General features: G+C 43.3%; 2 long non-coding RNA genes across 2 annotated transcripts in view; one reads left to right on the top strand and one right to left on the bottom strand.

Moving 5' to 3' along the window:
- Positions 1–1,161: 1,161 nt before the first annotated feature.
- LOC128328055 (uncharacterized) lies at positions 1,162–8,495 on the bottom strand. Its single transcript, XR_008308974.1, has 3 exons — positions 8,420–8,495; positions 2,745–2,874; positions 1,162–1,338 (listed from the first exon to the last, which is right to left on the bottom strand). It is a non-coding gene; the product is annotated as an uncharacterized LOC128328055 (long non-coding RNA).
- Positions 8,496–8,614: 119 nt separating this feature from the next.
- Positions 8,615–23,632, top strand: part of LOC128328054 (uncharacterized) — a 35,578-nt gene continuing 20,560 nt past the window's right edge. The window contains exons 1-2 of the long non-coding RNA XR_008308973.1: positions 8,615–8,725; positions 19,622–19,674. This is a non-coding gene — a long non-coding RNA (uncharacterized LOC128328054). The remainder of the gene's footprint in view (positions 8,726–19,621; positions 19,675–23,632) is intronic.

Genomic DNA, 23,632 nt, shown 5'->3' with positions numbered 1-23,632 from the left:
GCCTGTTTGGTTCAAATTCGAACCCAACTTGAACCAGTTCTAAAAGGTTCTATATAGGGTATAATGGGGACTCAAACTGGCCCATTATTCCCTATGCAGAGCACCTAGGGGCACAACATTTGGTGCCTACCACCCACCCAAACCCCAAAGTAATCGGACTCTCCTGAGATTTTTAATGATTCTCTAAAGATTTTTACATTTTTTGCATTTTCCCCATAGGGAATAATGGGGATTTGAGGGGGCCCAATCTGCCCCCTTGGAGGTGCCTAGGCACCTCAAAGTAGGTTTGGGGGCAAGGCAAATTGTGCCACGACTCCCCCTTGAAGCCCCAAACTGGTGCAGTTCAAGGTTTTTTAAAAATATAAATTTTAAAAGATTTTAGCCTGTTTCAATGCAATAAATAGGAATTGCTCCTCCAATCTGAAAAAGAACAGTGTGTGACCTTAATTGCTGTGAACACTGAGTTCACAGAGTTCACAGCAATTAAGGTCACACACTGTCCCCCCAGGGGGCTCCTGGGGGGAGTTTTGGCCATACCTGCCTTGCCCCCAAACCCACTTTGGTACCCAGGCACCCCCCCAGGGGGGCAGTTGGGGCATCCTCAAATCCCCATTATTCCCTATGGGGAAAATGTAAAAATCTTCAGAAATTCATTAAAAATCACAGGAGTGTCTGATTGCTTTGGGGTTTGTTGGATGGTAGGCATCCATGGTGGGTGCCTACCACCCACCCTGGTTTTTTGCCCCTAAGTGCTCTGCATAGGGAACAATGGGCCAGTTTGAGTCCCCATTATACCCTATGTTGAACCTTTTATAAACGGTTAATAGGAATGTAGGAATATAGGAAGCTGCCATATACTGAGATAGACCATTGATCTATCTAGATCAGTATTGTCTTCACAGACTGGCAGTGTCTTTTCCAAGGTTGCAGGCAGGAATCTCTCTCAGCCCTATCTTGGAGAAGCCAGGGAGGGAACTTGGAACCTAGATGCTCTTCCCAGAGCGGCTCCATCCCCTAAGGGGAATATCTTAGCCACAGCTTGGGGTAGCCCAGCAGGGGGAGGTTGAACTTGAGGTATGCCTTGTGAGACAGTTTGAAAGTGAGCCAAATAGTGCTGTGCACACAAATCAGTTATGTAAAACATTTATTTCCTTACTGTAATTTTTTCCCCAGAATTCAGTTGCTTCCTGGTTGACCAAAACAGTGGTGGTGGAAGATAGTTACAAGCTGTTCTTGCACATCAAGCACTAGGATTTCTCTGATGCCAAAGTCCCACATGCATTCATATTATGTCTTGAGCCAATGAGCCTCTGGTTTTATTTTTTCTGCACATGGTTTCTGAAAATGGAAATGGTCAAACACAGTAAATATGGAGGAACAGATCGGTGCACTTATATGAACAGGTACCTGGTATTAAAAGGATCGGACTGCAGACATGACCCAGTCTGTCGCAGCTTTTATAGAGAAATAAGAAATTATACTCTAAGGTCATTCACACAACCGCTGGAATGGAGACTGGGGTTGGGGACTGCTGGTGGGATGGCAGGATCCAACCTACCTTCCCCCACACAATCCAGGGCTCAACCGCTTGCATACCTAGGGGTGTGTGAACCAGTTCAACTCAAGCCAGGCTCAAGGTTGAGCTGGCTTGACTCAAAAGGTTTGGATGTAACTGAACCAGGCCCAGTTCAGGCCAAATATGAGCCAAACCAGGCCCGTTTCAGTACAAGCCAGCTTGGAATGTACTAGTAAAGGGGGATCTGGTAAGGATTCCCATGTACCAGTAAAGGGGGGATGAGGGGGTTCCCTAAAACTTGTTGAGGCACAACAGGAGTAAAGCTTTACCTTAAAAGTGCCACTGACTATGGTAGCAGGTGCAGTGGCTGCAGGGGGGTGGCGGCGGCAGCTCCCCCCTACCCCTGCCAGAGCAGGCAGAGCTAGTTTGGACCCAAGTCAGCCCTTCCTTCTCTGGCAGGAGTGGGGAGAGCCATCCCACCCACCTCTTTGCCTCCCCAGCAGCAGCACTTTTAAGGTAAAACTACTCCACTCCTGTCCCAACTAGTTTTAGGGGGTGCTCCCAGGACCCCCTTCCCCTTTAATGGTAAGATTCCCTATTATTATTATTATTATTATTATTATTATTATTATTATTATTATTATTATTATTATTTTATTTCTTGTTTACACAGTCAGACAGGTGTTATTGACTGGTTTGTTTTATCCAGACATCGAGTCCTTCCCAAGGACCTGGGATGCCAGAATTTTATTGTCAGTTGTTATAGATATCATCGCAGAATATAGGCTGTTCCCAGTAAAGCTGCATTTTGTAATTGGCCAGTGGTGATTTCTGTGGCCCCTATGGTGTTGAGGTGCTCTTCAAGGTCTTTTGGAACTTCACCCAGGGCGCCAATTACCACTGGGATTATTTGGGTCTTTTTCTGCCACAGCCTTTCAATTTCAATTTGTAGATCTTTGTATTTGGTGATTTTTTCTATTTCTTTTTCTTCTATTCTGCTATCCCCTGGTATTGCTATGTCGATTATTTTAACTTGTTTTTCTTTCTTCTCGGCTACAGTTATATCTGGTGTATTGTGTGTCAGATGTTTGTCTGTTTGTAGTCGGAAATCCCATAATATTTTTACATCTTCATTTTCTTCAACTTTTTCAATTTTATGGTCCCACCAATTTTTGGCTACAGGTTGCTTGTATTTTTTGCAGATGTTCCAGTGTATCATCCCTGCTACCTTGTCATGCCTTTGTTTGTAGTCAGTCTGTGCGATCCTTTGACAACAGCTGATTAGGTGGTCCATGGTTTCATCTGCTTCTTTACAAAGGCGGCACTTGCTGTTTGTTGTGGATTTTTCAACTTTTGCTCTAATAATAATAATAATCTTTATTACGGTCGTTGACCAGCACAAGTTGTAAAACAGTAACACTATACAGTAAATGCAATATGAGGAAAGTGTTGCAGTATTACAGAGATTAAAATTGATGTAGCATTAAGACTGAGGGGGAGGGAATCTAAAAATACAAAATTTAAAAACATGATATAAAACACAAACAGAATAGATAAAATGCATGTAAGCTAAAAAGGACTCAGCCAAACACTTTGTTTCAGTCAAAAAGCAGTATAAAATCAGAACAATTTTAAAAGAGGGGATAATCAGCATTCTATGGGGTCCTGCTCAGCACAGAGTCACTGAAAGTGCTAGTAAAATACTAGTGAAATAGATTAAAATAAAAGGGCAGCTTGTTCCTGCTTATTGAACAATTACAACTCCAAACACAGCTCAGCTCCCAATCTGGGAGGAGATATACAATTCAGGGGCTCTATAAAGTGTTAGCATTGAATTAGCTACTTTTAAGCTGGCAATACCTATCCCCACATGCCCAGCTACAACTAGCCGAGATATGAGTACAAATTGCTCTGGCATTGTGTCGTTTATTTGTCCATTTTTAGGCTCTTCCGAAAGCGAAGGGCTTCACTGCAAAATTTGGCTACCTGTCTAGTGGAAGAGGAATTACTTCCTTCCAGGAGCCTGGCAGTCATCTGAGGTAGATCGAGACCTGGGAATTTGACTGTCAGAGGGTGAATGAAATCCCGGCACAGGTCTCTGTAGAGCAGGCATTCCAATAGTACATGGGTAACTGTTTCAACTTGACCCTCGCCGCATGGGCAAAGCCTCTCCCCATAGGGGATCCCTCTGTATCGTCCCTCTAAAAGGGCTGAAGGCAAGGCATTACATCTTGCCAAGGTGAAAGCTTTTCTAAGAGGGGGCACCTCCAGGGCAGTAAGATAGGGTGCTGGGGCCAAGCAATACCTAACTGATTATTGGCACTGAAAATCAGGTACCCTTGCCATGTCTGTCTGTCTCTCAATATCCTCAATTCTCTGTTTGATGGACTTCCTAGCTGTCTCCAAACTTTGCGTGAGCAGGGCGGACTGATCGAGGCCCAAAGAAGTCATCTTTTGGTTCAGTGAACGCTTCCAAGTCGACTGGTATGAGTCCGCTAAGACTAGGCGGCTCAGCCCTATCTCTGAGGAATGGACTCTCAGCCAATAAAACAGCGCCATTTGCCAACATCTGGCCTCAACTCTAATGAGGCCCGCCTCCAGTCTGAGCCTCACATTGGAGGTGCATTTAGGGGTTTGAAATAATGCTCTCAGAAACTTGGACTGCACCACTTCTAAGGGGAACAGATCTGTATAGGGACCTAGTTGGGCACCGTATAATAACTGTGCCAATGGTTTCGCCTGAAAAAGTTTTATGGCCGCGGAGATAAGATGCCCACTCCTGGATCTATGGAACTGCAGAATAGCTCGGGCGCTGTTTTGAGCAGCCTGGGCCACGTGCAAGGCATGGGCTCGTCTTGAACCAGATGAGTGAACAGCTACCCCCAAATATACAAAGTTTTGGACCTGCTCTATCCTTTGTCCATCAATTTTCCAGACCCGTCTCTTGGGTCTCCTAGCAAAGGAGAACACCTTTGTTTTCTGGTAGTTGATACTCAGCCGTTCAGTCTTACAGTAGACTGCCAGTGCCCCTAAGGCCCTCCTAAGCCCAACTGGGGTTCTAGCCAAAATGGCCGCATCATCTGCATACAGTAGCACTGAGATACTTCTTCCAGCTAGCTTCGGAGGATGGAATTCACAACTATCTAGCTGGGTCACCATATCATTGATGTATAAATTAAACAGCAGGGGCGCCAGCACGCATCCTTGCCGGACCCCCTTTCCAATTGGAATAGCTCTAGTTAATCCTCCTTGCGGGTTGTACCTAATCCTCATGCTTGGTGATGTGTGTAAAGCTCTAATTAGGGCTAGGAGTCGCCGATCAATAGAGGAAACTCTCAGTTTATCCCAGAGCCTGTCCCGAGGGATTGAATCAAAAGCGAACCTAAGATCGACAAAGGCAACATGCAAGGACTGAGCGTATTTCTGTGCTAGATGATGCAGAACAAAACAATGGTCTACAGTAGACCTCCCTTCTCTAAACCCCGCTTGCTCATCTGCGAGAATGTTGTCCTGAGCCATCCAGTCCCTCAGCTTCCCATAGAGATGTTTAGCATAAAGCTTACTAACTGTACTCAGAAGACTAATCGGCCGATAGTTGCCTGGGTCGCTTCTGCACCCCTTCTTGTAGATTGGTACAATGATGGCCAGGCCCCAGTCTTTCGGTATACACCCTGAGCTATCAATAGCAGTAAACAACGATGCAAGCACCGGCGCCCACCAGTCTATATTAGACAAGAACAGCTCTGGCGGGAGCAAGTCCGCGCCAGGGGCCTTGCCAGGCTTCAATTGATGTATTAAGTCAGATACTTCTGCTATAGAAACGGGCGGCCAGTCTGGTAGTGGCTCCTCATTGAAAATGAAGGGGCCTGAAAGGGTCCCTTCCTCCCAGAACAATTTTCTAAAATGCCTCTCCCAGAGCTCTGGATGTATGTGAGCATCAGGCGTTAGATGTCTTCCGAGGGGAATCCCTGCCACAGCTCACCAGAAAAGGGACTGCTGTCTTGATTGAATTGAGTGCAATAACAGATCCCAGGAAGATTTCATATAGATTCGCTTTTTCTGTTTAATCAGCTGTTTATATTGCTTTTTCTGGAGCAATAGTTCTTGGGCTGATGTTGCAATAGGATCTAGCTTATAGGATTGGTATCTTTCTAAAAGATGGTGTCTGCACTCCACACACTCTTGGTCAAACCATGGTTTAGAAGGTCTCCATTGACCTTTGGGGGATTCGCGCTGTTTATAAATGAGATGTTTCTGCAGTTCCAAGGTAATGGAGTTATAAACTTGTATAGTTTGAACCGGGTCCAAGGGATCAAGCATATCTTGGCTCAACTTCTGTAAATGTTGCGACTGAAGAAGAGTGGAGATTGTCTGAGCCAAAGACTGAGACCATCTGGTACGACAGCAGTTTTCCTTTATCTTCATAGCAGGGACTGACTCCAGCTGTTTGAGGCCCGGCAGGTTTTGCAGGAGCAGAGTAACTGGATGGTGATCACTTTCCACTTGTGGGACCACCTCCAGACTAGGGGAGTACTGGGCCAGGCACCTCGAGATAATAAAATAGTCACTGGCACTCGCTCTCCTCCCTGCCCAGAATTTCAACTCTGCCGGATGGTCATTATCTACTGAGCCATTTAAAACGAATAAGTCTAAGCCATAGGTCATTTGAGCCAAACAATATCCGCTCAGATTTGAGACGTTATCCTTAGAGAGGCGCGGGTACGGGAGCACGTACTCTTCCCAAATAGGGGGACTTCTCTTATGTCGTGCATGAAGAAATTCATCACTGGGGCCCATTCTTGCGTTAAAGTCACCTCCCAAAATTATACTTGCATTGGGAGATTCCTCTGTAAGGGCAAGGATGTACCCTTCCAACTTTCCCCAAGTGTCCTTAATTTCCTGGGCCCTACCTTTCGGTGGGAGATATACATTGACTATCAGCACTACAGTCTGATTATGAGCAACTTCCACAGTCAGTGCTATGTTATCCAAAGAAGAAACCCATTTTGCTGAGGCCCATAGCTTGGTTGAAATAAAAGTCCCGAGTCCTCCGCTGGGTCTGCCCTTTTTCTTGCTCTTGGCAGCCAGTAAAGAAAATATGTAAAAGCCGTTAAGTACCGGGTCAGAGAGTGCCCAGGTTTCTTGCATCAATATGATGTCAAAACTATCCAGAAAACTCAAACATGAAGGGTCCTTGGATCTAGCTTCCCAGCCCCCTACGTTCCAGGATACCAGAACAAGCCCGTGCTGGTCAGCCTCCCTTCATTGAGTGGATGGGGCCTCTTTGCCCCTGGAAATGACCTGGGTCAATGTTTCTTGGCCTGTTTCTAGGGAGGGGATCTCTTGCTTTTCCTGCGGGACCGTTGGATGGAAATCTATATGAGGAGCTGGGGTTTGTATTGGAACAATAAGGGTATTTGTGTTCATTGTAGCAACTTGGGATTCCAAGGAGGTGCTTTTAGTTGAAGAATCTGGGGTGTTAGGGCAATCTTGTCCTGACTTCAAGAGTGGCATAGCAGCTGCAAAGTGGGGATCAGCCAGTAAATTAAACCACCGATCTTTCTTAGGGGAAATTTCTGGCTGTTTAAATGCTTCTGCAAGGTGTGCCAAAAGTGGGAGATCTGTCTTAATTAGTTCCAGCTCTTGCTGCAGGTCCACCCCCATCTGGCCCTATGAAAAGGGCATGTAGTTACTAGTCTTAATTGGTGAGGAGGAGAGAAAATCTATCTTTTTATCTAACCTCTCCTCAGACTTCCTCCAGGTAGGCTGGTTACTTGCAACAGTCAGCTCTTCTGTCATTGAGGAAGTGCTAATTACCAGAGGATTCGATTCGTTGGTTGTACCAATGATATCCTCTGTGAACTGCATGAAGAGGGAGTCAACTGAGTGAAATTCCATAGGCGGAAGTGGTTTCGGGACATGAGGTACCGTCTCAACATAATTGCAATGCCCTTGTTCATTCGACTGCTCTGGTGTTTTCCTGAGAGGCTTTGGAATTAGAGGCTCCAAGATGGTGTTGGCAAAACAACGATTAGGAAAAATCTCAAAGCCTTCAAGCCAAGATTTCCTTTGTAGAATCCTATTCGGGATCCAGGGCGAATAGAAGTCTAGCATGAGCCTACTTTGGAAATGGTTAGATGGTAGCCTCTCAAAGCGTTTAAGGTCAACATCTCTCAAACTGCAATTCAAGAGCTGACTTAAAGAACATCTGATAGAATAGAAATTATACCACTTATTGTAGTTTGCCCTGTTCAGGTAAACTACAAGGGAGATGCGGTTTGGTTGCAATGTTCTGTTAACTGAGCAGCTTCCTCCTGGAATCACATTGGAGTTGTAATAGGTCTGGTGAGTACCACAGCCATAGCCGCGCTTCTTATCCCCACTAATATCATTATCGGGCCTCCCCCTCTTAGTCTGCCCTTTATATAAATCATGCAAAAGCATCTTAACAGTATCCACTTTCCTCTCTAGTTGAGAGAGTCTATCGAATACCGCTTTAAGCGTTTCAGCTACCAGCTGACAAGATGATAGATCTGGAGGCTGTTGGAGCTGGAGCTTTTTGGGTGTCTTGGTTTTGAAGGCCGATGATTTGCCCATCCCCTCATTGTGGTTAGGATACTGGGGGTTGTGGGAGGATGCTTGAAAAGGTCTCCGTTCCCTCCCCTTGGCATTCGGGGTAGGCTGCTCTATTGGGGTTAATATTTCATTTCCTGTGCATAACAGTTTCTGGGAGACTCCATTTCTCACCGTAGTATACTTAAGCTGTGTAAGATCTTGCTCTGATGCACCTGGGGGCTGCATATGACCCTGCACCACCTGCTTAATATTTAGAGAGCCTGGATCCAAAGAACTTAGGCTATCTGCAGTTGGCAAAAAGTGACGAATTGAAGCTTGTTTGCTTACTTGCTTTGAAGCTTGCTTTGCACGCTTGTTGGGCTCCGTGGTCGAATTACATGGACTGATTCTTGACCGCTTTCTTCCCATTGTAGCCAGCTGAGGTCTGACTCAAGCTGAGTCAACAAACACGGAAAGCAGGTGGGGGCTGCGGGCTCATATCTTCTGTTCCGAGTGCTAACCTTGAAATACTTTTGCTGACAAGCTCGGTGTTGGCAGTAAAAAGGACGAAGGGCAGGGAGGCAAAAGAAAACCCAAACCTCAGAAGATTAAAACAAGGAAAGTAATGGAATTAAAAAACTGAGCTGAGAGGAGGTAAGAAGGACGCTGCCCTCCCTTCAGAGCCCTTTTGCTCTTATTGCATTTGTTCTTAGTGCCTGTTCTTGTGCAGCCAGTATTAAACCCTCTGTTTCTTTCTTCAAGTTGCCATTCTTAAGCCATTGCCAGGTCTTGGTGATGTCTGATTTTCCACTTATATTGTGCAAATATTGACTATGCAGGGGCTTATTTTTCCATTTTTCTGCTCGGTTCTTGACTTGTTCTTTCTTGTAGGCCTGCTTTGTTTCATTGGTGTTGAATAGTTTCTCGTTCTTGACCATTTGAAGTGCATCGTCTTCACTGTCCTTGATATATTCTTCAAGGCCTCTTTTCTCGTCCTCTACTGTTTGATGGACTTGCAGCATTCCTCTTCCACCTGAGCTGCGAGGGAGGTATAGCCTATCTACATCACTGCGGGGGTGCAGAGCATGATTGATGGTCATGATTTTCCTGGTCTTACGATCTAGCTTCTCTAGCTCTGCCTGGGTCCAGTCTATTATTCCTGCAGTGTATCTGATAACAAGTATAGCCCAGGTGTTTATGGCTTGTATGGTGTCCCCGCCATTGAGTTTGGACTTGAGGATTTTTCTAACTCTCCTGATGTATTCACTTCCAATTTTTCTTTTAACTTCAGTGTGTGCGATGTTATCAGCCTGGAGAATGCCCAAGTATTTGTAACATTCTTTATCTTCCAGGTTCTTGATCTTGCTTCCATTGGGCAGTTCTATTCCTTCTGTTTTTCTTATTTTTCCTCTTTTCATTATTAATGCAGCACACTTGTCTAGTCCAAACTCCATTGCTATATCGCTACTGAATATACGGACAGTGTTTAGCAGTGATTCGATTTCTGACTGGGACTTTCCATACAACTTCAGATCGTCCATGTACAGCAGATGGTTGATTTGACTTGATGTTTTAGATGTTTGGTATCCGAGGCCTGTTTTGTTTAGTATTTGTGAAAGTGGGGTCATGGGGATTACAAACAACAGAGGGGATAATGAGTCCCCTTGGAAAATGCCTCTTCTAATGCTAACCTGTCCAAGTGTCTCGCCATTGATTGTTAACTGTGTACTCCACATGCTCATTGCTTTTTTAAAATAAATATCTGAATGTTTTTGCTGACACCAGTTGTTTCTAAACATTTTAGTATCCATGTGTGAGGCAATGAATCGAAGGCTTTCTTGTAGTCAATCCATGCAACACTTAGATTTGTTTTTCTTCTCTTGCAGTTTTCTAAAATCATTTTGTCAATCAGCAGCTGGTCTTTTGTGCCTCTGGTGTTTGGGCAATTTCCTTTCTGTTCAACTGGAAGCTGTTTGTCAGTTAATAAGTGTTGCATCACTTCATCTGCTATTATTCCAGTTAATAATTTGAACATGGTTGGCAGGCAGGTTATCGGTCTATAATTGCTTGGAACTGCACCTTTTGCTGGATCTTTCATTATGAGATGAGTTTTCCCAGTTGTTAGCCATTGTTCAATATCACCTCCTTGCAAAATGTGATCGAACTGTTTTGATAGTTGTTTATGAAGGATTATTATTATTATTATTATTTCGATTTCTATACCGCCCTTCCAAAAATAGCTCAGGGTGGTTTACACAGAGAAATAATAAATAAATAAGATGGTTCCCTGTCCCTAAAGGGCTCACATTCTAAAACAAAACATAAGATAGACACCAGCAACAGTCACTGGAAGTACTGTGCTGAGGGTGGATAGGTCCAATTGGAGCTTTACCAGTAAAGCTCCAAGCCTACTCAAACGGCTTGGTTTGAACCGAACATGGTTCAGCTCGGGTGTGCACAGAATTGGGCTGGACTCGGTTCAAATCCATTTTGATTCGAGCTGAACCACATTTTTCCAGTTTTGTGCACATCCCTAGCACACCCACATGAGTGGTGTAGAGGCAAATGATGCACTGAAGGAGAGGTGGTGGGAAGGAAGTCGGAATATCTCCCAGATGCTGAGCTATTCCTCCCACTACCAGCTCTATGGTAAGCATGGCTACTGGCAGCCAAAGTGCCCACACAATCTGGGTGTGAAGTAGGAGGCATGCATGCATCCTGCTACCTTACTTTTAGCCCAGGTTTCAAACAAGAACTACCCAGGGGTGAAGCGCCAGGATCGGGAGCAATCCCAGCGTTGCATACAACCAGCCCTAACTGTAGTTGCCCTGTTCTACCTAGGTAAGCCTGGTTGTGTGAACAACCTTTCTGAATAGTTTATGTGCATTTACTATTACCACTCAGAAAACCTCCTAGATCCAGAGACTACAGTACTTCTATTATGTTGTCTGCACTGAAGACACCTTCCTTGTTCATTTTACCTGTCTTTTGGCCTGCTTTTCATTTCTTAAGCTAAGAACTGTGTCACGTACCTGCTCTCCCATCCTAGTCTATGTGTTTTCTCACTAGTCTGTGTTTCTCACAGTTGGCAGGTTTTTATTTAGCCTTTATCAATTAGTTGGGCCTCTTGGCTCTCCCACTGCAGCGTCAGCAAACAGAGGCATATTTACAGAGGGAGGGAGGGACTCAGTCCTCTGCATACTACTCGTAGGCAATCAATTCATGCCAGAGCCATCACCTGAAGTCAATGTGATGGTTTTACAAAGTGCGTGCAATCTCCCTCGATGCAGCATCCAGTAAACAGTGAGTGATATAACTCATTCACCCATGGGCCATTATACCCACAGTAGCAGCCTGACAGGGCAAAAAACACATAATCAGTTTACTCGGCATCTAAAGAGGCTCAGTCTATTAAGCGGAGAGGAAAAGGTTAAGAAAGCAGCAAAATAGGAAAAAGATTTAAAGGCAGATTTGCTGTCTTCCCCTTCAAGTGTTTTGACGTTTGTGCCCAGCTCTGCTTGCAAAAAGATGTTCAAAGTGTAACACACTAAGGGCTAAGGAGCACAGTGAGTTCAATTTTAGCTTTAAGAAGTTTAGGTGCATGAAGATTCCCTCTAGGCTATCTGCAGGGAAGAAGCAATGGTGTGTGCACTAAGCAGAATCCATAAAGGATCTTTCGACTTTTATTGCTCTTGTGGTGAGGAAGATGTTAAGTGTCATCCTCTAGAGCCTGGAGCCAGAAGGGTAGGTTCGGAGTTACCAGCATGATGGCCTCAAAGGCCATATTGTGCCAAATACAGGGTCAAGAAAGCCAACCTTTCAAACAAGGAACCAGAGAACTAGAATCATAACAGACTGTAGTGGATTGCAAGGAAAAATTAAAAGGGCTGGAGTGACCACTTTTTCTCATGTCTCTGTGTCTCAGGTGGAAGATTCTACTACGACAGCAACAACAACGACTTCTACTACGACGACGATGGATTTTTATATACTGCTCTTCAGCCAAAGTTCTCAAAGTGGTTTACATAGAAAAATAAACAATACATACAGTATTAGAAACAGAAATGCATTTGCTGAACTTATAGGAGAGAGTTAGGGTGCAAATGGGTTAAATGTTTGCAAAGATCCAGTATCACAAGAATACTCATTGCTATTTGGAAAGCAAGGAAGTGCTGGAAAATACTGAGTTAAAATGTGTATGCACCAAACACTGGCGGCACCAGAGGGAGGGGAACAGGCACCCAAGAGGCAAAGTGTATTTATGGGTGGGCAAGCGATGTCACACATATTATATTTCTAAAACAGAAATGAGGGTGGGCAATGTCTCCATAGCTAAGCAGGGTCTGCCCTGGTTGCATCTGAATGGGAGACTTGATGTGTGAGCACTGCAAGATATTCCCCTCAGGGGATGAAGCTGCTCTGGGAAGAGCAGAAGGTTTCAAGTTCCCTCCCTGGCTTCTCCAAGATAGGGCTGACAGAGATTCCTGCCTGCAACCTTGGAGAAGCTGCTGCCAGTCTGTGAAGACAATACTGAGCTAGATAGACCAGGGTCTGATTCAGTATATGGCAGTTTCCTATGTTCCTATGTCTGAGGGGGCGTTTGGCCACCCATAGAACTGCCCTTTTTCCCAATAGCATGGCAGATTTGGACAAGGCTCCCACAACATTCATAATATTGTATACATTTGCAGACCCATGGAACTGAATCAGAAGGCTACTTTTGACAAATTTGATAGGGGCATTATTTACAGTATGATAGATGTATATGGCACTCATGGCTAATGAGCAGCCTGAACAGAACAATATGTACTCTGCCAAAAAAACCTGGTGTAATCTAGAAAAGTTGACCTGGATTCTAAATGGATAGATTTGTGTGCCTTTTCGTAGAAACCCCCTCAGCCATTAAATATTGTAAATAAATCAAAGGAAAGTAGGATCAAAAAAGGTGGGTGCTATATCACTGCCTGGTCACAGTAATAATAAAATAACAATTAGAAGAGGCAAGAGACAGAGGACAGGCATATGTGGGTCAAAAGCTACAATAATGGGGAAAGTAGAATTCATTTCAACTGTACCGTGCTTGGTTGAAGTTTCAGGACTTTTAGGTAGGCCTCTTTATTACCTGTTCTGCTTTGGAGAAACATTGGCTCTTAACCTCTAGCTTCTGCCATCAGGAAGTCTGTAATCATACAACCTCCCCCCCCCCCACCCACCCCGTAGCACTGAGCCCTCTTCAAATATACTGTATCTATTCTTCTGTCACTTTTCTCTTGCTTTTCTATTTGAGAAAGGGCTTGGTTTAAAGCCCAGTATGAGCCAAAGGTGGCATACTAGGAGTCAGATGCTCTTGTCTCTTGTGATCTTTAGTTGGAAGAAAATGACTGCTGTTCTAAGAGAAGCAGAACTTGGACAAAGGCAAGTAGGGAGACAGCAGTTGTACCATATGCTGCTCTGTGATCTAGCTCCTGGCATCTTTCATGCTCACGCAATGTTATGTTTTTAAAGGATGCTTGCTTTATGCAAAGAGTACCCTGCCAAAATAAGAAGAGACCTAATGCACATCTTCAGTACATGGGAAATAGTTGTGACCTCTGTTGCAAAACTAGGTGTAGGGGTGTGTGTGTGTGTGCGCGCACACACACACACACACACGTTAGTCCTCTGTCTGGACAAATTTATCAGATCCATTATGATTCAAATCCCCTGCTAATTGAGCAAAGAGGCTCCTTTTAAAAGTGGTGATTCTCTTTATTTAGCAGGGGGAAAGCAACTGGCCCTATCCATCCCCAGCACAGCATCCCTCCAGTGTCTGTTGCTGATGTCTATCTTATGTTTCTTTTTTAGATTGTATGCCCTTTGGGGACAGGGAGCCATTTTATTTATTCAGTTATTTATGTATGTCTATATAAACAGCTTTGGGAACTTTTTATTGAAAAGCAGTATATAAATATTTGCTGTATTGGTATTCATCATAATGTGAGCAATTATTGAAATATGCATCTGATAATTGTACCAGCACATGTAGAATTGTTTGATGCATCACCTCATAGGATATAATGTTCCTTTGGAAATTAGGAAATCATTACAATCTAGTACCGGTATTACAAGTCAGAATCAGATAAAAATTCCAGGCATGCTAGACCTCTCTTAGAGTTGAGAGCAGACTCTTGTTCTGAGGGGTTGATACTACCTCCATTTCATGCAGAAGTGCCAGGGTCAGAAAAGCAGGCAAACCTTCCACTTTGCTTTTCACATTTTTGCTTGAATATACACAAAGTAAAAAATATTCAGTTGCAAACTCCCTTAGCCAAAAGAAACCCTGAAGTTGATACACATCCAATAGTCTTGAGCAGCCAAATATCTGCTGATAGCAGAATAACAGAGCAATGGCACAAACATACTGAGAGAACAGCACTTTATGGGAGGACATTTTTGACAAGAAGACAGCAAGCAGGCAGGGCATTGAACGTGTGTGGGTTTGGAGGACTCTTTCTCTCTCTCTCCCTCTCTCTCTCTCCCTCTCTGCAACAAGTAACAGCACCTTCCCAGTGCCTTCTAAAGACTAGACTGTGCACAAGAAGAGTGTAGTTTTGACTCCAACAGTTTTTACTATACAATTCTACATCTCTCCCCGCAAACTAGGGATGTGCACAGAACCGGTTTTGCCAGATCAGTTTGAATCCAGACCGATTCGAACCGGCCCAGTCTGGCTTCAAGCTCAGATGAACCGGATCCAGTTTGGCCATCAGATTGGGCTGAACTGGTTCACGGGCCAGTTTGGAAGTATACTTGTAAAAGAGAATCCAGCTAGGATTTCTCTTCACAAGTAAAAGGGAATTCACAAGTAAAAGGGAACATAAGATGGGGGGGGGGAGTGAAAGGGCCCTTGTACCTTTTATTTCAGGATTGCAACAGCAGCTGCAGTGGAGAGTCTCTGGAGGCAGTGGGGGGTGGCAGTGGGGGTCTTCCAAGCCCCCCACAGTCTCCTGAATGACAGCCGGGGCCGGCTGTGACCGGTTCAGGCCTCTGCGCATGCACGGAGATCATTTTCATGAACGCGCATGCACAGAGACCATTTGTGTCACCACACACAAATGGTCTCTGCACATGCATGGAGGTCATGAAAATGGCCTGGAGGGCCCCCCGCCACCATCTCCTGCCACCTCTGGAGACTCTGTGCTGCAGCTGCTGCAGGCTTGAAATAAAAGGTACAAGGGCCCTTTCACTCACCACCACCCCGCCTTATTTTAAGGAATTTCCTTTTACTTGTAAAGAGGAATCCTCTCTGGATTCCCCTTTACAAGTATACCTAAACGGTCTGCGAACTGATTCTTAGAACCGGGGGCTGGGCAGGTTTGAACCCAGACGAGCACCCCCCTTTGCAGGGTCAATCTAGTTCAAACTTGGACCACCCAAACCAGGCCAGTTCGATGTCAAGCCCAGCTCAGATCGAGCCGGCTCATAGATCCCTACCCCAAGCACTGTGATTGGAAGGGTGACAAATCACCTGCAGCATGCCTGGAGCAGCTGCAAGTTGAGACATTGAAGCAGACATGCCAGTCACATTACTCCTCTCTTCCCCACCCCCAGCATTTTCCATATATGGCACATTCCCAGCTCTAACAAGCACTTTTTGTGACATCATCAAAAATAAAGAAAAACATGCATGCAGCCAGGATAGGCAACCTTTGACACCCAGCTGCTGGTGAACTACAACCATCATCCCCACAATAATTTGTGGATGGGGATGGCGGGAGTTGTAGACATAGCAACACATAGCCAGTTATTCCTGGACTGTAGCACTCCAAGATACAGGGGGAGCAATAACACAATCCTCCACTTACCATTTGAATTGGTACCAATTAGGAACAGTTTTACGAGATGATGAGCTGTTTGTCAAGAGGTGCCACAAAATAACTAGATTGCATCTTCTGGATCTTTTGGTTATGATTAATATTGACAATGGGAGAATATCACATTTTTTTTAGCATGATTTGCACAATTATGAATATTTCCTGCATTTAGACGTGTCTGCAGCTTAGAATTCAATACTTCTTAGCTGTGATATGTTGCTAGAGCAAACTGAGACTTACTTGGTAAACAGTAGGGAATTCCAAATACCTAAGATATAACAGTAGGTATTTCTTTCAGGCAGCAGTGCTTTTTCTGGGACCAGTCCCAATCTCAAGACTCTGTTGTATTCAGGCACAGTAAATTAACTCAGCACTATCCCCTTAAGGACAACATAGTCTCCAAACTCCTCCCTCACTCTTTCCCCATAGATTAGGGGAAACACTATAGCAAGCTGGATTAAGACCCCTGTGAGAGAGCTATATTTAACCTTGTAAATAGATTGGATAAATTAACTACACTAGAGATGTGCACAAAACAGATTTTGTGTTTTGAACTCAAAACAAAATGCAGATGGCTGAAATATTTCATTGAAACTGTGGTTGACCTGGTTGTTTTGACAGAACAAAATTCAAAATGTTTTGAGTGTTTCAGTCATAGGAAACAATGGGGAATCATGAAACACCCCATTGCTCCCCATGGGTAGCTTCTAGGGACACCAAAGTGGGTTGGGTGGTAGGGCATGATGGGTGCTACCTACCACGCAATCCACAAACAAAATGGGCAACCAGCTGATTTTAAATACTTTTTAACCTTTTCCCCAAACCCCCAAAGAATCACAAGCCAGTGCCAGAAAACCAATCAGCAAGGGAAAATAGTCATCCCAAATGGCGCTTGAAATGTTTGAAATTGAACCAGGATTGTTTGTCCCAAGCTTGAAACAGGCCCTTTATTTAAAGGGACATTTTGTTTTGAGTTTGAAACACTCAAAACAGGCTGTTTTGAGTTGAAACATTTCAGTGTTGATACATTTTGCAAATCCCTAATCTAAACCAGTGCACAGCCTGAACTGAACACTCAATGTTTAAAAACAGACAAAACAGACTACACAGCCTCTTAGAACACAACCTTAACCTTATTTCTTTAAATAATAATGTGAGGAACCACATTTACCCCAAGTTGCAGATGAAACTGAGACAACATGAATCTCTGTGTTTCATCTGGGCACACAGGAAGGCAATTTTAGGGCAAGGATTAAAGTTTGCTAACAAGAACATTTACATTGGTGAGGGCTGAACATCTCCCCCTGAAATGAAGTCACTTGGGGAGAAGGGTCCTAGGGTTGCATACCCATTCTCCAGAATCTGGGAGGGGCATTATCATTATAGTGGTAGCAGAAGAACATATGCAGAGCCCTGCTGGATCAGGCCCAAGGCCTATCTAGTCCAGCATCCTGTTTTGCACAGCGGTCCACCAGATGCTTCTGCGGAGCCCACAGGCAAGAAGTGAAGGCATCCCTTCTCTCTGCTGTTGCTCCCCTGCAACTGGTATTTAGAGGCATCTTGCCTCTGAGGCTGGAAGTGTCTAGTGTCTGGGACACAGTAGAGAAAAAATAGTGGTGACCAGTTGCTCGATACTAAAATTAGCTCCACAAGGTATACATCTCATAAATAAACAGGCAGTAAATGCATTCCATATTTTCAGTGCTTCATTTCTGAGGTATATACAAGAGCAATTATGGCACATGGAATATTTGGCCAATAAGGCTATGAGTTTTATTTATTATTTATCATATTTTTATACCGCCTGTTATGTACATCTCTAGCTGGTGTACACATTTTAAAATATTTAAAAGTCATAGGTTAAAATACCTCACACAATAAAAACAACAGAATAAAATAATTATTGAAACAAGTTTTTAAAATTATTAAAATTAATTCTAATTAAAAGCTTGCAAAAACAGGAGAGTCTTGAGGTTCTTCCTGAAAGCAAACAGAGAAGGGGATAATCTTATTTCAGCAGGGAGCATATTCCAAAGCCCTGGGGCAGCCACAGAGAAAGCCCGGTCCTGGGTTGCCACCCAACAAGCTGGTGTAACAGGCAGCAGGGTTTATGACAAAGGAGGCTCTCCCTTAAATATCCTGGACCCAAGCCGTTAAGGGCTTCATAGGTAATAACCAGCACTTTGTATTTCACCCAGAAACATATTGGCAGCCAGTGCAGTTCTTTTAAAATCAGTGTTATGTGGTCCCTTTGTGTTGTCCCAGAGACCAATCTGGCTGCTGCATTCTGTACCAATTAGAGTTTCTAGACTATGTACAAAGGCAGCCGCATATAGAGCGCATTACAGTATTCAAGCCTGGAGGTTACCAGCATATGTACCACTGTTTTAAGGTCATTCACCTCTAGAAATGGACGTAGCTGACATATCAGCCAAAGCTGATAAAAAGCGCTCCTGGCCACCATCTCAGACTGAGAAACCAGAGAGAGCTTTGCATCTAGGAGCACTCCCAAGCTACATACATGATCTTTCACGGGGAGTGTAGCCCCATCTAGAACAGGCAGATCTAAATCATCTCTCGGGTCCTCCCCCCGCCGCCCCAGTCAGTACCTCTGTCTTATTTGGATTCAACTTCAGTTTGTTATCCCTCACCCAGCCCATTACTGCCTCCAGGCCTCACTTCAGATTTTATAGCCCTCACTTCAGATTTAAAAATTCGTAAATGGACAAGTAGAAATGGCTGAGAGACTTAACGACACTACCATGAAGTGAAGCAATACAGAGCATTTCTCTTTTCATTTGCAAAAACAGCTGCTCCAGCCTCCTCAAAATGACCTTCATTGCACAGGTTACACTGTGGGTTGTCCCAAGACCTTCTGCTGCTGTTGTTTTTTTGTTTACAGTGCATTGGCTTATTTCAGTCTTGCTATGTGTATTTTTTATGTTGAATAATGCTGAACAGGTTTCTTCTTTGTAATGGTAAAGCAATTGTGGCTTACACTATTTCTCTTCTTAGCACACCTAATTACATTATGTTTGTTGAAAATGAAGATGTGGGTTCTTTGGGGAGTGTTAATAACACTGGATATGATTTCTCTATTTTTCAAAGAGATTCACTAGTGTATCTTTTAAATCTGATTGTATGTCTCTTATTGGATATTCTTGGTATACTCTCTTTGGCAACAGCATATTGCTCATGTTCTGTCCCTTGGTGTTCTTGAAGCTTTAGATAAAATATTAATAAAGTCAGACTAAAAATTTAATGACAACATTGTTTCCATATACTAAGTTCAATATCTGATCAATTGCATTTCAAAGATCTATTTACAGTTTTGGATTAATTTAATTTCAGTCTTGTTAAAAAGTATAGCAGATAATAAGTTTGGAAATATGTGGCTTTTTTGTCTAAGAGATATGAATTACCCATCATTTGAAGCCTGATACTAATAATAATCGCAGCATCATATCAGTGAGACAAACTCCCAGCTTATGAAGCATTATCATTGCAGGCATCTGGCAAATTGGTTGTTATCTTATAACACAACTGATATGCCTTTTATTATTGCAATATTCTGTTTCCACAAAAGATTGACCATTTTCCAGCAATGAACCATTTTAATGGTTTTTATGTAGAAATCCAGCTAATGAAAAATAATGTCTGGAGATTTCTGAATTTAGTCATTTATCTTCTTTTACAGGAGAATTCATTATAAAAACACCAAATGTAGTGAAAAGAAGAAAGATCATGCAGGTACTTTCCAGCCTCACAATAAAGCTCTTATTGTAGCAGCAGAGATGAAAAATTGTACTAATATGATAAGACTATCCAGCAAAAGGATTGTCCAGTGAACAGTAGTTACACTAATTTATTATTTCTATTAAATCTTACAAATGCCTTAACTGAACATACATCTTCCCCTGCTATTATTCACTGCTTCAACATCTTAATAATGAAATAGGAAGCCTCGGAAAGGTCAAAAAAGTTTAAATTCCATTCAAAATGTGTTGCCAGTGGTTAAAGAGAATTAAATAATTTGACACTGATATTTTAAACTAAATATTTATTAATCACACTAAAAGCCCACTCTACCCTTAGAAAATTGAGAACAGTGTTCCCACACTTGCTCAAACCCATGTCTCTTATACACATGTGCTTCTAGTTTGCCTGTCTGGAGCAGACACACCAAAGCATTTCTGAGGGAATTACTCTTTGAAGAAGGGGCTTCTGTTGTAACTACTGCTCACTGGACAATTCCACTAGGGCCGCCAACTCTGATTGAAGCTATCCCTGGAGATGTTTTCCCCTAAAACCTTTTCCAATATTTTTCATAATATCAGACCATTAACTTATCCAAGATTGCTTTCAATAATCACCTGAAAATTGAAGCCAATTCCTGAAGACGCCAGGTCAATCCTGGAGGGCTAGCAAACCTAGGAATTACTCAGATGCTAGAGGATGTCTTCCATTCTGGAGACAAACTCTGACCAACTAGGAAATGGCCCAATCTGACCACTACAGTCTGAGGTCATTCACACCATCAAAACTGTGTTCTACCCGGGTTTGGAAGCTCTGTGTGCTCCCAATTTTCGGTTGTGTGGAAGCAAGGTAAGAGGAAAACCTGGGTGGAAGTGATTGTGTCGAAGCAAGCAAGGTTGGAGGAAAAGCTACCTAAGTTTTCCTCCTACCTCACTTCCACACAATCACTTCCACCCAAGTTTTCCTCTTACCTTGCTTCCACTTGGGTAGAACACAGTGAAGCTATTCTCACGAGCGGTGAAAACAGGGCTAGGGAAGCCCAGCCCAGCTTTTGCTACACGTGAGAACCACTGGGAGCTACATGGTTTCCAGTGGCAGTGCAATGGCAAGCCCTCTAAAGTAGCCCACTACTTAACCCAGATGTTCTACCTGGGGTTGGGAGCTGTGTGTGTTCCCAAATTTCAGTTGTGTGGAAGCAAGGTAAGAGGAAAACCTGGACTAACCAGGCATTGGACCCCTGGCAGTGGCTAGCTGCATAGAGCTGGAAGAGACACTCACACAGTCCAAAAGAGAAAGCACAGCAGCCATACACAGCCAGAAAAAATTACTTTTAAAAAGAAGGAGATTTGTGGGAGGGAAGCCAAAAAACCAAGCAGGGCAGGCAGGCAAGACCTCACCAACACATCAGCAGCAGCAGACCAGAGAGGCAGCAACTCCACAGTCAAAAAAAGCAGCAGCAGACAGGAAGCTCGCTCTCTCACCTCAGCAAAGAGTGATTTTTCAAGCCCAGGGGCTTGCCTTTAAATAGAAGTTGAATCTCCCTCCTTGGAGCCCCCTCCCCCTTGCCCTCCCCCAGGGCCAATAAGGTTCCAGTTCTCCGGTGCTGGCAGCATTAAAAGCCATGCACATTTGGCCAATCAGGGAAGCAGAAGCTTGGCAAATCACAGCAAGTGACACAAGTGTCACAAAATGGCCACTAGAGCCTAAAATGGAGGCTTGAGCGTTCGAGACTCTTCGAACCAGTTCAAATAGAAGGGGGAAAGCAACTCTCTCTGTTCAACTCAACACAGCATCTCTTGCAGTGACTGTCTGGTGTCTCGCTTGAGTTTCTTTTGCAATTGTGAGCTCCTTTGGGATAGGAAATGACTTTCTCATTTGTTTTGCTCACTTTCATATTACTTTTACTATCAAAACCACTCTCTGATTTTTTATTACTGAAAAGTGGTTTATAAATATTTCCTAATAATCATTTAACAAAGGAAGTGACCTGAGAACCAAGGTGGGGTGAGGGACCCTGTGTCACACCATATAGGGTAAAATAATAGACATTTTGACTTTTAGATTTCTCTGAATCCCATATTTTTCTATCACAAATTTATTCACATGATTTCACATACTCCCAGAATAACCCCAGCACATAGTCTTCAGATAGTGCCTTGAAACCTTAGCTGAACTGACTACTGAGCAGATCCATAACTATAATTGAGCAGATGGGTTCAAAGAACCTGGGCCCCCAAGCTCCTGATGGCCACTCAGCTCCACTACAGGTGAAACTCGGAAAATTAGAATATCGTGCAAAAGTCCATTAATTTCAGTAATGCAAATTAAAAGGTGAAACTGATATATGAGACAGACACATTACATGCAAAGCGAGATAAGTCAAGCCTTAATTTGTTATAATTGTGATGATCATGGCGTACAGCTCATGAAAACCCCAAATCCACAATCTCAGAAAATTAGAATATTACATGGAACCAAGAAGACAAGGATTGAAGAATAGAACAATATCGGACCTCTGAAAAGTATAAGCATGCATATGTATTCAGTACTTGGTTTGGGCCCCTTTTGCAGCAATTACTGCCTCAATGCGGCGTGGCATGGATGCTATCAGCCTGTGGCACTGATGAGGTATTATGGAAGACCAGGATGCTTCATTAGCGGCCTTCAGCAATTCTGCATTGTTTGGTCTCATGTCTCTCATCCTTCTCTTGGCAATGCCCCATAGATTCTCTATGGGGTCAGGACAGGCGAGTTTGCTGGCCAATCAAGCACAGTACACTGTATACTTTTCAGAGGTCCGATATTGTTCTATTCTTCAATCCTTGTCTTCTTGGTTCCATGTAATATTCTAATTTTCTGAGATTGTGGATTTGGGGTTTTCATGAGCTGTACGCCATGATCATCACAATTATAACAAATTAAGCCTTGACTTATCTTGCTTTGCATGTAATGCGTCTGTCTCACATATCAGTTTCACCTTTTAATTTGCATTACTGAAATTAATGGACTTTTGCACGATATTCTAATTTTCCGAGTTTCACCTGTATTTCCTTCATTATTTCCCTCACTCTGAGGGGCCGCCAGGGAGAGGGGTGAACACAGACCCCCTCTCCCCTAGCTGTGCCCCTGCTACTGGGATGGATATAACATGGGGATTTGTGACATTTTAACTTGAGCATAGACTGCTCCTGCTGCATTATATGAGTGTGTGTAATCCAACCATTAGGGTGTGTGTGTGTGTGTGTGTGTGTGTGTGTGTGTGTGTGTGTGTGTCAGAGGCGTATCTAGGGAAAATAGTGCCTAGGGCAAGCACTGAAATTGCACCCCCTGTCCAAGCATCTGACACTCATCTTTCAGATAACTTTACCATAATATCAGCGCAAAAATACAAGTCAACCTCGTTAATCTTTTAATATTTCAACAACTATTTAGCAGTGGACGTAGCCAGACCAAAAAATGCTGGAAAACTACAAATTTCAGTATGCTAGGGTTCATGAAATACCCAAATACTATGTGGAGGTGTACTTGGAAAACTAAACAGAAGTTCCTGTCTAATTCTCTACTACTGTATGTATTGTAGCATCACCATTACATAAGTTTTAAAAATAAATGGAGAATTTGGCCTTTCCCAGATACTCTGAAAATAATTAAAGGTTATGCAGAGTAAACTGTCACTACTTGGAATATATTCTAGTATTTAAGAAAGGCAGTTAAAATGAGAAAAAGAGAGCAAGAAACTCCCAGTGGCCTTAATACTAAGGATTTCACACTGATTCAAAGACAAACTCACCATTAATAGCCATATTATTAATTCACTTATCAACAAGAAGCAAAGTAAGAGCAAAGGAAAACAATCCTAGCTCATAAGCTTCAACTCAGTATTCACAAGCCCTGATTCTCTGTACATAGTGCCAAACTAAATATGTGTACAGGGACGTATATTATATTAAAT

This window comes from Hemicordylus capensis, chromosome 5 (assembly GCF_027244095.1).
Source record: "Hemicordylus capensis ecotype Gifberg chromosome 5, rHemCap1.1.pri, whole genome shotgun sequence".
In the NCBI taxonomy this organism is placed as follows: domain Eukaryota; kingdom Metazoa; phylum Chordata; class Lepidosauria; order Squamata; family Cordylidae; genus Hemicordylus; species Hemicordylus capensis.
Note: the sequence above shows the minus strand (reverse complement) of the source record. Positions and strands in the feature narration are given on the sequence as shown.